This window comes from Sebastes umbrosus, chromosome 1, assembly GCF_015220745.1.
Source record: "Sebastes umbrosus isolate fSebUmb1 chromosome 1, fSebUmb1.pri, whole genome shotgun sequence".
In the NCBI taxonomy this organism is placed as follows: Eukaryota; Metazoa; Chordata; class Actinopteri; order Perciformes; family Sebastidae; genus Sebastes; species Sebastes umbrosus.
Window position 1 is genome coordinate 4995236 of NC_051269.1, and position 12323 is coordinate 5007558.

The 12323-nt window shown below is 44.4% G+C and overlaps 2 pseudogenes; both read right to left on the bottom strand.

Moving 5' to 3' along the window:
• Positions 1–2509: 2509 nt before the first annotated feature.
• On the bottom strand, positions 2510–3455 carry LOC119495708 (annotated as a pseudogene).
• Positions 3456–11165: 7710 nt separating this feature from the next.
• On the bottom strand, positions 11166–12107 carry LOC119493135 (annotated as a pseudogene).
• Between the last annotated feature and the right edge of the window lie 216 nt (positions 12108–12323).

Sequence of the window (12323 nt, forward strand, 5' to 3'; positions counted from 1 at the left end):
CAATGATTTTGGTATCGGATGCATTCTAGTTTCTTTTTGTAGTCCGAGTAGTATTAACCAATCACGTTTGAGCAGGCCTTGGTTGAACGCCAGGTGAAAAGTCATGTGGACAGCAAAAAGAGGCGGAACGCATTCGGCCATAATGCAATCTGGGAGCCCACCAGCTATCGTTCTGATAAGGATTTAACTTTTTACTGGTTTGAAATTAGCTTGTAAACTGGCTACTTGTGAAACAATCCGGTCATACACGTCGTCTCTCAACTCCAACTCCGGTCTACATCTCAAGTTGCTAATCGGACTGTAAAAGATGAGCACGTCGTCTCTCAACTCCAGCTCCAGTGTTCACATCTTAAAGGTCCCATTATTATGCTCATTTTCAGGTTCATACTGTATTTTTGTGTTTCTACTTAGAACATGTTTACATTGCTGTAATGTTCATAAAACATTTTATTTCCTCATACTGTCAGCCTGAATATGCCTGGATTTACCCTCTGTCTTAACGCTCTGTTTAAGCGCATTCCAACGGAATTGTGACAAAATTGTGACAAATTGCAACAGAATTGTGTTACTAGGCAACAGTTTGGGTCCATGTGTACTTCCTGTCAGCTGATGACAATCACATACACTGCAACCAGGAATAAACTGGGGACACATTTAGAATGTTTATGTTTAAATCTGTGTAAAGGGTCTAAATATTGTGTATTTGTGACATCACAAATGGATAGAAATCCAGACAGCTTGTTTCAAATGCAGAGTTTCTGAATACGGGCTGTGTGTATTTCCATGTGGATGAGCGTTTCAATACTTTCGCAGTAATTATATAGGACTTAAGCCTGCTTTTATAATAAAAAAAACATGAAAATCTCACATTTTTATAATATGGGTCCTTTAAGTTGCTATCGTCAGACCGATAGCCGATTGGTTCCCAAATTGATTTTACACACTAATGTAAATATATTGCAATAATATTGTTTTGGGCTTATTAAGCCTTATTAAGATATTTTCTTTACACAAAAGATTTGAATGACTACATGTAGTAGTCAGATTAAACACTAAGCCCTGCACCTCTGTGATCTAAAAATTCTGTATAGAGGTATTCATGACATTTATAGATTCTTCCACACATACAACCAGACGTGTAAATGTTTAGCATCTACAAGATTAAGAACAACTCTATCAGAAAAAGTGGATCATAGCTTTAGAAGAATTAGCATAATAATGCAAAACAATCTTCCTCTCTCGCAAATTTAATGTATGCTTAAAGCTTATTTGATGAGCCAAACTACTTCAAGTTTGTACATTGTGGGTTTCTTACTCCTTGTATCTTTTTGTAATTCTATACAATGAATGTGTATGCCGTTGTGTTTATTTTATTGTCTGCATACATAATTATTTGGCCTGTCAAAATACAACGCATTAAAAGAAATGCATTTTATGCCACTTAATTTCTTTAATGCAACTTACGATTTTTAGGTTTCAGCGAGCTCATTTTCAAAGCTAGAGTTCAAAGCTTAGAGATCGTGCTCTCATATGAAACTGGAAAAAACTGAGAAGTCCATCGGTGTCAACCATGTCATACTAGCTTGTTGTAAACAAGGCAAAATATTGCAAAAACTTGTGCAAAATTTTGGCTAGGAAAAACTGTCATGGCTATTTTCAAAGGGGTCCCTTCACCTCTGACCTCAAGATATGTAATGAAAATGGGTTCTCTAGGTACCCACGAGTCTCCCTTTTACAGACATGCCCACTTTATGATAATCACATGCAGTTTTGGAGCAAGTCATAGTCAAGTCAGCACACTGACACACTGACAGCTGTTGCTGCCTGTTGGGCTGCAGTTTGCCATGTTATGATTTGAGCATATTTGTCATTGTTTTGTGTTGTTAATTGATTTTAAATAATAAATATTTATATACGTTAGCATAAAGCAGCATATTTGCCCCCTCCCATGTTGATAAGAATATTTAAACTTGACAAATCTCTCTTTATGTACATGTTGAAAGTTAAAAACATGTGTGATTAATTTGAAATGAATCATGATTAACTATGGACAATCATGCGATTAATCATAATTAAATACTTTAATCGATTAGCAGTCCTAATAATTATTGATTGTCAGTTTTTTTATTTGGTTATGTATGTTGTGCTTCAGGGTTATTTCATAGTTGTTTATCTTTCTTCATTGACAAACCCTTAATTTTGGATGCTATTGTTTTATTTCATTCTTTAGTGAGATGTCCTTATGAGCTCATTGGGTTATTTCAAGGCAGATGCTATTAGCACCCAGGTGTCGGTAGTAGTACACTGGGCTCAAGCAAAATACAAGCAGGTACAGATAATGGGTGGATGGATTATTTATAGGTAAATTGGCATATATCTCAAAACACAAACACATTTACCAAATCTTTGAAATAAAATTAGGCAGTTTAGTAGACATTTGGTGATTTTTTTTCTCATTCTGTAAATATTTCGTCTTCCAAGTTTAAATACTAACGTTAAAATTCTTTACTCAGAATAATGGCATAACTGGTTTGGATCGTAATAATTTCGACAAGGATTTGCAGATTTCTGCAGACCTGCACACCATAAATAATGGGGTTGAGGCTGGCGGGGATGATGTGAAACAGAATGGCAGAAAGTTTCCTGTATTCTGAGTACTGAGGGAAGCGATGCAGAATAATGACAATAAATCCACTGATCAGCATGATCAGATACACAACCAGGTGAGTGCTGCAGGTCTTCAAGGCTTTACTGTTCAAAGACTTGTTATTACTGGTCAGACAGATTACTGTAATCTTAGTATAAGTGAGAACCATTGTGCCAATTGAAGCTGTGAACAGCACTACGGTGAAAGTGAGGCCATAGACATTATTAATAAACACACTATCACAGGAGAGTTTAAACAGTGAGGCATTGTCACAGTAAGGATTTGTGATCAGAGTCCTGCATCGGTTCAGGCGTATAGTCAGACCAAGCAGAATCCCGACCAAAACAAATGCCACTCCCCAGGCAGAAACTGTCAGCTTGATCACCATTTTGTTGGTCATTATAGCAGCGTAGCGCAGGGGATTACAGATGGCCACATATCTGTCAAAGGCCATAATCATAAGCACCGTGTGAGTGGTGGTACCAAACATGTGTGTGGTGAAAGCTTGGACCACACATTCGTAATAACTGATGAGGAGCTCAGACGGAGGCAACAACATATCTGAAAGCAAACGGGGCACCATGATAGAATTTCCAAGGATGTCATTAACTGGCAGGTTGCAGAAAAGGAGATACATGGGCTGGTGAAGGTTTTTGTCAATGAAAACCAGAACAGCAATACCTACATTCATAAGCATTATACAAATATAGGAGAACAAGAAAAAGAGAAAGACAGGGCAGAGAGAATCCTTTGAGACATTCAACCCCTCCAGCTGGAGTGTGAAGCTGTTGAATGTGTAGTTTTCCATAAACCTGCAATAACAAATATCATGAGTCACTGATATGCTCAAAGACAGTAGTGACTTTACAAAAACAATACAACGTCATGATAATGCGGTTCAACAAATATAAGATAAGATAATTGCACATGATTTGAATGTGTTTAGGAGATTTGTTGTTCAGTAATACCTGTTTGGTAGTCGATATCCAGTAAGGAAGATCTTTTCCTTGATCACATTTTTATATAGTCACTGTTTTATTCTCAGGGGAACTTTTGGTTACAAGTGAGGATTCACAAACAACATTCTCTTGGCCATCTTATTAGCCAGGGGATGTTGCCTGTAAATAAACTCTCTTTTACTTTGCTGGTTAATGAGGAGCACTTGGATGTAACATTAGTTTGGGTATCTGAAGGCTTGATCCTCTTATTGGGAGGAGGCTCAGATTCAGCCTGGCCTAGCCTGCTTTTTGCAGTGCGGTGCGCCTTGTGTTTTTCCACCTGCAAAAACACGCTCTGTCTGATCAGGCCTAAAGAGAATATCCTAAAGTGTGACTTTGTGGATTATATCGTTGGAATATCGTTCTATTCAGGGTTGCGTTATATATATTTGAGAAATAACTTTTGTGGGGAGAAATAAACTGAAAAAGGACATTGAGGGTTTTTTCATGGAGTGGAGAATTGCTTTCTGAAAAAGATTCTCAAACTATCTACTTTTTTAGTTTTGTTTAAAGGGACTGTTTGTTACTTCTTACACGTATAAATCATTGTGGGTCGTTTGTCCCATGCACGCTCCCATGTGGCTACGCTGTTCAGACTCACAAACACAAACTACACGGAAGCACCAAAATCACAAAGTTCTATCTAGTTAAGCCCGTCTTGCAAAACAGTGTTGGCCGGCTTGCCTTAACTCACACACCGCGCTCGTTCTCGTGCTTTCGCTTTCCACACTACACACTGCAGAAGAGTTAGTTTAGCTCTGAGAATATCTAGTGAATGTACAGTGGGACGTTTGTGCATAAATAAATGCTGCAGCTCCCTCCAGACCAACAGAGGTTTCCCGTGTCTTGTGAAGTGACGGGGCTCCGCAGCGAGAAACGTTATCGTCTCCGACTAAAACTCCGGTGTCTCCCCTGTCCCTCCGGCCGCGGTCGGGAGGCTGAAGCAGGAAAAGCCAACACGAGGATCAGCATTGATTCATGGAGAAATAGAGAGTGATCTTGTCGTTTTAGCTGACTTGTGTCGCCTCACTGTTTTGAGTGATGCTCATTCATGTCTATGTAGAGCGAGCACATGCGCGAGCGCGAGCAAAGGGACGCTGACTTTCGTTGACTTAACGGCCACAGGTGTCGCTGTTAACAGGCAATTTCTGATTCTTACAAATAGTCCCTTTAATTGACAATTAATTTTAAAAAGACACTTACTTGGTTACTACACCAATCTACATGCACAGTTAAACAAGGAAATCAAGGATAACAAAAAAATGTAACAGGACCATTGCGGTCTTTGTTGTAATTCGATGTCGTAGAGGTGAGTGCATATGCCTGTGAGCCTCTCTGACCTGTGGAAAGAAGATTAATAAGTAGTCTGGGGCTACACCATTTACAATTCTGTGAACCTGACTATTAGCTTAGTTAGCTTAGCTTAGTTTAGCTGCATGAACTGGTTTCCTCCTTAGGTGCTCTCATGGACCAAGACTTAAGCTTGGGCCACACCAGGAACGTCAGGAGCGTGTGGCGGCTGCGTTACCTGTTGTTTCTTTCGGCGTTTGTGTTAACAGGTTAGAGCAGCCACACTGCCCGCGATTTGGCTGCGTGTCAGCTGCGTTCTCTTCTAGAGATTCGAGGTCTTGCCTATTTTGACCCGAGCCGCACGCAGTTCGAGGCAGCAACAGTGGAGGTGATCTATTGACTGTATATTGACATCATATCAGCTACATTACCGCAGTTTCGATGTCTATATCTGTAGAAAATGTTAGAGATGAAAAAAGTAAAGACTTATTTTTAAATCAACACTTCCTACTTTCATTTCAAAATAAAAGCCCTCAAGCGTTTTTTCTCTGGACCATCCATCCATCTTCAACCGCTTATCCGGGATCGGGTCACGGGGGCAACAGCTCCAGCAGGGGGACCCCAAACTTCCCTTTCCCGGGCCACATTAACCAGCTCTGACTGGGGGATCCCGAGGCGTTCCCAGGCCAGAGTAGAGATATAATCTCTCCACCTAGTCCTGGGTCTTCCCCGTGGTCTCCTCCCAGCTGGTCGTGCCTGGAACACCTCCCAAGGGAGGCGCCCAGGAGGCATCCGTGCTAGATGCCCGAACCACCTCAACTGGCTCCTTTCGACGCAAAGGAGCAAGGACTCTACTCCGAGTCCCTCACAGATGACTGAGCTTCTTACCCTATCTCTAAGGGAGACGCCAGCCACCCTCCTGAGGAAACCCATTTCGGCCGCTTGCACCCGTGACCTCGTTCTTTCAGTCATGACCCAACCCTCATGACCATAGGTGAGAGTAGGAACGAAGATTGAACGGTTAGATCGAGAGCTTTGCCTTCCGGCTCAGCTCTCTTTTCGTCACAACGGTGCGGTAAAGCGAATGCAATACCACCCCCTGCTGCTCCGATTCTCCGACCAATCTCACGTTCCATCGTCCCCTCACTCGCGAACAAGACCCCGAGATACTTGAACTCCTTCACTTGGGGTAAGGACTCATTCCCTACCCGGAGTAGGCAATCCATCGGTTTCCTGCTGAGAACCATGGCCTCAGATTTAGAGGTGCTGATTCTCATCCCGACTGCGTCACACTCGGCTGTGAACCGATCCAGTGAGTGCTGGAGGTCGCAGACCGATGATGCAACAGGACCACATCATCTGCAAAAAGCAGCGATGAGATCCTCAGCACACCGATCTGCAAACCCTCCTCCACCCGACTACGCCTCGATATCCTGTCCATGAATATCACGAACAGGATTGGTGACAAAGCGCAGCCCTGGCGGAGGCCAACCCCCACCGGAAACGAGTCCGACTTACTGCCGAGGATCCGAACACAGCTCTCGCTTTGGGCGTACAGGGATTGGATGGCCCTGAGAAGTGCCCCCCTCACCCCATACTCCCGCAGCACCCCCCACAGTATCTCCCGGGGGACCCGGTCATATGCCTTCTCCAAGTCCACAAAACACATGTAGACTGGATGGGCATACTCCCAGGCCCCCTCCAGGATCCTTGCGAGAGTTGAAGAGCTGGTCCGTTGTTCCACGGCCAGGACGGAATCCGCATTGTTTCCTCTTCGATCCGAGGTTCGACTATCGGCCGAACCCTCCTTTCCAGCACCTTGGAGTAGACTTTACCAGGGAGGCTGAGCAGTGTGATACCCCTGTAATTGGCACACACTCTCTGGTCCCCCTTTTTGAAAAGGGGAACCACCACCCCGGTCTGCCACTCCTTAGGCACTGTCACCGACTTCCACGCGGTGTTGAAGAGACATGTCATCCAAGACAGCCATTCCCCACCCAGAGCCTCAGCATTTCTGGGCGGATTCTCATCAATCCCCGGGGCCTTTGCCACTGTGGAGTTGTTTGACTACCTCAGTGACTTCCACCAGGGAAATTGATGATGGTCCCCTATCAGCTTCCAGCTCTGCCTCTACCATAGAGGGCGTATTGGTCGGATTCAGAAGTTCCTCAAAGTGCTCCTTCCACCGCCCGATTACCTCCTCAGTTGAGGTCAACAGTGTCCCATCCTTACTGTACACAGCTTGGATGGTTCCCCGTTTCCCCCTCCTGAGGTGCCGGATGGTTTTCCAGAAGCACTTTGGTGCCGACCGAAAGTCCTTCTCCATGGCTGCTCCGAACTCCTCCCCACACCCGCTGCTTTGCCTCCGTCACGGCAGTGGCTGCTGCTCTTCGGGCCCGTCGGTACCCTGCAACTGCCTCCGGAGACCTCCTTCTTCAGTCGGACGGCTTCCCTGACCACCAGTGTCCACCACGGTGTTCGAGGGTTGCCGCCCCTTGAGGCACCTAAGACCTTAAAACCACAGCTCACCGCCGCAGCTTCAGCAATGGAAGCTTTGAACATCGCCCACTCGGGTTCAATGCCCCCAACCCTCCACAAGGATGCCAGAAAAGCTCCGCCGGAGGTGTGAGTTGAAGATCTCTCGGACAGGGGCCTCCTCCAGACGTTCCCAGTTCACCCGCACGACCCGTTTGGGCTTACCAGGTCTGTCCAGAGTCTTCCTCCACCCTCTGACCCAACTCACCACCAGATGGTGATCAGTTGACAGCTCCGCCCCTCTCTTCACCCGAGTGTCCAAAACATGCGGCCTCAGATCAGACGATACGATTACAAAATCGATCATCGACCTTCGGCCTAGGGTGCTCTGGTACCACGTACACTTATGAGCATCCTTATGTTCGAACATGGTGTTCGTTATGGACAGTCCATGACTAGCACAGAAGTCCAATAACAAACGACCACTCGGGTTTAGATCAGGGAGGCCGTTCCTCCCAATCACGCCACTCCAGGTGTCTCCATCGTTGCCCACGTGCGCGTTGAAGTCTCCCAGCAGAACTATGGAGTCCCCTACTGGAGCCCCATACAGGACTCCATTCAGGGTCTCCAAGAAGGCCGAATACTCCGAACTGCTGTTTGGTGCATACGCACAAACAACAGTCAGAGTTTTCCCCCCCATAACCCGAAGGCGTAGGGAGGCGACCCTCTCGTCCACCGGGGGTAAACTCCAACATAGCGGCACTCAGCCGGGGATTTGTGAGTATCCCCACACCTGCCCGGCGCCTCACACCATGGGCAACTCCAGAGAAGAATAGAGTCCAACCCCTATCCAAGAGTACGGTTCCAGAACCGAGGCTGTGCGTAGAGGTAAGCCCTACCAGATCCAACTGATAGCGCTCCACCTCCCGCACAAGCTCCGGCTCCTTCCCCCACAGAGAGGTGACGTTCCACATCCCCAGAGCCAGCCTCTGCCGCCCGGGTCCAGTCCGTCGAGGTCCCTGGCCTTTACTGCCACCCGTGTGACAGCGCACCCGACCCAAGCGGTTCTTCCCGCAGGTGGTGAGCCCACAGGATGGAGAGGAGAAGGGGGGTGCCACGTTACTTCTTCGGGGTATCCCTGGCCGGGCTCCGTGGCAAGCCCGGCCACCAGGCGCTCGCTGACGGGCCCTCCGTCTGGGCCTGGCTCCAGACGTGGGCCCCGGGCTTCCTCCGGGCCGGGTAACTCCTCCTCTGCCTCGTGTCGTCATTGGGGTTTTGTGAACCATTCTTAGTCCGGCCCCTCACCTGAGACCAATTTGCCATGGGAGACCCTACCAGGAGCACGAGGCTCCAGACAACACAGCCCTCAGGGTCATAGGGACACGCAAACCTCTCCACCACGTTAAGGTGATGGTTCCCGGAGAGGTACCTCTCTTCTCTGGACAGAATTCCTTAATTTGTTAACATGAGGCTTTTATTCTGAAATATGTGCAGGCCAGTGCTGTGGAACATGCAGTGACTTGCAGAGCTTCATGAATGATTAAAGCACAGGGTTTAAATAAACACTTCCTGCTTTCATTTCAAAATAAAAGCCCTCAAGCGTTTTTTCTGTAGACAGAATTCCTTCACGTGTTAACACAAGGCTTTTATTCTGAAATGTTTGCAGGACAGTGTTGTAGAACATGCAGTGATTTGCACAGCTCCATGAATGAATATAGTACGGGGTTTTAATTGTGGATTATTTCTATTATTTACAAATTACCAAACGCTTCTTAACCTTTCTCTGTCTAAAATAAATATATATGACATTTATAATGAAATGAAATGGCCATTATTAAAGGCAAACTATGTAGAAAGAAATGGCTTACAGCAGCAGAAACGCAGCTGGTCTAAACAACCCGACGCATGATTCAGGCAGCCACCACGCGACGCGGCCGCCACGCACTGTTCGCCCGTGTTATCTGTCCGTGGCGTAAGATATAGTTTGGTCGCAGTAAACACATTCTTAATGTTGTGAATTAAACAAAATCATTTTCTTAGGTTTGGGCAACAAAACCTCTCAGTTAGGGTTAGGAAAAAACAACATGGTTGGGCTTAAAATGACTATGTTTTTACAGTGCAAATGTGACTTGATGTTGTGAACACGGGACATGAACGACCAGCTCTTTCTCTCTTTAAACTACGTCACCACAGCACTTTCCCTGAGCATTTATTGCTGTTGCCGTGGAGGGTTTTACACTGTATTTAATGGAAAGCCTGGTGCATCTCATTCCGCCACTAAAGGGTGCCTTGCATATGTATATACAAGGTAGATAGATTATGGTTGCTGCTTTCATATTGTAGGCAATTGTAGGCTTATTACTGCGTGAATGGCACTCATCATATGAGCAGCTGATTTATCTGCAGTGGTACCGTACCAGGCCGGGACAAACTGACAGTGTTTTCACACAATGGGGTTGGCCATTGGGAAGCTATGGAATTTTTCAGGGTTTAAAGTTTATAATCAATCAGCTAATTGAACAGTAATGGCACAATTGTAGAATGCACACTTCAGAACTAGGAGGTGTGTCTGTGGCAAATGGTTATTTACATCACTACATTTCACCACATGAAATATTTATTGTATGTGGCATGGGTTGATGAAAAACAAAAAGAACACATGTTTGCAATGATTACAATTATAGAAAAGGGATGCCTTTGTAATTAACATTGTATTACCACAGTATTGGTAAGCAAACCCCCTTATTGCCTTGTTATTATCAAGCTGGGATGTAAAGAGTGACTGTCATGAGTTACCTTTACTCTTACGTAGAAGGGACAAAACACAGATCATGAAATGCAGTAGGGAACTCTATGCTCACATTTTATATAATTTTTGTTGATACATTTACAATACACATTGGAAATTGTCTTACTTATTATTTTCTTTGGCTCGGACAACTTAGACTGAGTTTTCTGTAGTCTGAGTACTGAGGGAAGCGATGCAGAGTTATGATTGCCATGATTGAGTTATCTCTTTTAAAAATGCCTTTTTATAAAAAGGCTTTTTTTTTACTCTGTAAGGCAACAGCTCCTTTTTCCACACAGCTGGATCACCATTTTGCTGGCCATTATGGCTGCATAGCGCAGGGGATTACAGATGGCCACATATCTGTCAAAGGCCATAATCATGAGCACTGTGTGAGTGGTGGTACCAAACATGTGTATGGTTTCCAAGTACATCATTAATGGGCAGGTTGCAAAAAAGGAGATACATGGGCTGGTGAAGGTTTTTGTCAATGAAAACCAGAACAGCAACGCTTACATTTGCGACCATTACAAAGAGGTAGGAGAAAAGAAGAGGAGAAACACAGGGTACATAAAATCTTTGTGTGTGAGAAAGAGAGACAGAGAGAAGTTGGACTTCATGCACTGTTTCTGTAGTTTATTGATAATGATTTAAATTTCAACGTTATAAATGAAGCGTCAGACTATTCGATAAAGCCCTAATTATACAGTATATGAGTATAGTGCACACGTGACACAACTGTTATAGATTGAGAAAAAGTGTGATTGTTTTCGCTTTCATTTCTGATATTTTACACTTGAGAAATGATCAATACTGTGGGCCTACATACCTTAGTGTGATTATAAGTGCATGTGAGTGGATATTAGCGTGCAAATTAGTTTCTATGTCCCATTCAATGCATCTCTACGGCCATTATGAAAATGCATCACTTCGGAAAAACTCCTGTGAGCTTGTGAAATTGTTTTTATTAAGATGGTAAAACCTTCTTGGACTCAAACAACTTAGAAAAACATTTACGCATCTCTTTGGACTGCAAGCCATAAATGATAGGGTTAAGGATGCCGGGGACGATATGATACAAAATAGCAACAAGTTTTCTGGAGTCTGAGTACTGTGGGAAGCGATGCAGTGTAATAATAGACATTCCACTGAACAACATAATCATATACACGACCAAGTGAGTGCTGCAGGTCTTCAAGGCTTTACTGTTCAAAGACTTGTTATTACTGCACAGACAGACAACTGTAATCTTAGTGTAGGTGACAATCATGCTGCCTATAGAACCTGTGAACAGGACTACAGTGAAAGTGAGGCCGTAGACGTTATTAATAAACACACTGTCACAGGAGAGTTTAAACAACCCAGCATTGTTACAGTAAAGGCTTCTTATCAGAGTCCTGCATCGGTTCAGTCGTATGGTCAGGCCGAGAAGAATCCCAACCAAAACAATGGCCACTCCCCAGGCAGCAGCAGTAAGCTTCATCAACATGTTGGTTGTCATTATGGTTGCATAGCGTAGGGGATTACAGATGGCCACGTATCTGTCGAAGGCCATTATCATAAGCACAGTATGTGCGGTGGTACTGAACATGTGTGTGGTGAAAGCTTGGAACACACATTCATAATAACTGATGAGGCGCTCGGAGGGAGGTTTTCAACATGTCTATAAGCAAACGAGGCACCAAGATCGAATTTCCAAGTATATCATTGACCGACAGGTTACAAAGAAGGAGATACATGGGCTGGTGAAGGTTTTTGTCCATGAAAACCAGAACAGCAATGCCTGCATTTGCGACCAGTATAATCAAGTAGGAGAAAAAGAAAAAAGAAACACAGGGTACATAGAATCCTTTGAGACATTTAACCCCTCCAGCTGGAGTGTGAAGCTGTTGTAGGTATAGTTTTCCATCAACCCTGAAAGAACAAGATAAAGCTCTTATTGTCACATGTAATGTCTAAAAAATGTCAGTATCAGAGATCATTTTACAGAGACGGTGCTTGCTGTCAAACTAAACTCAACAGAAACTTTCATTTTTTTTTTAGAACAGTACGTCAATGTTTGCCCCTTTCCTTTGTAATCTGTTTCTTCTGCTTCTGAGTCATCTTCCCCTATAAGCAAGTCCCA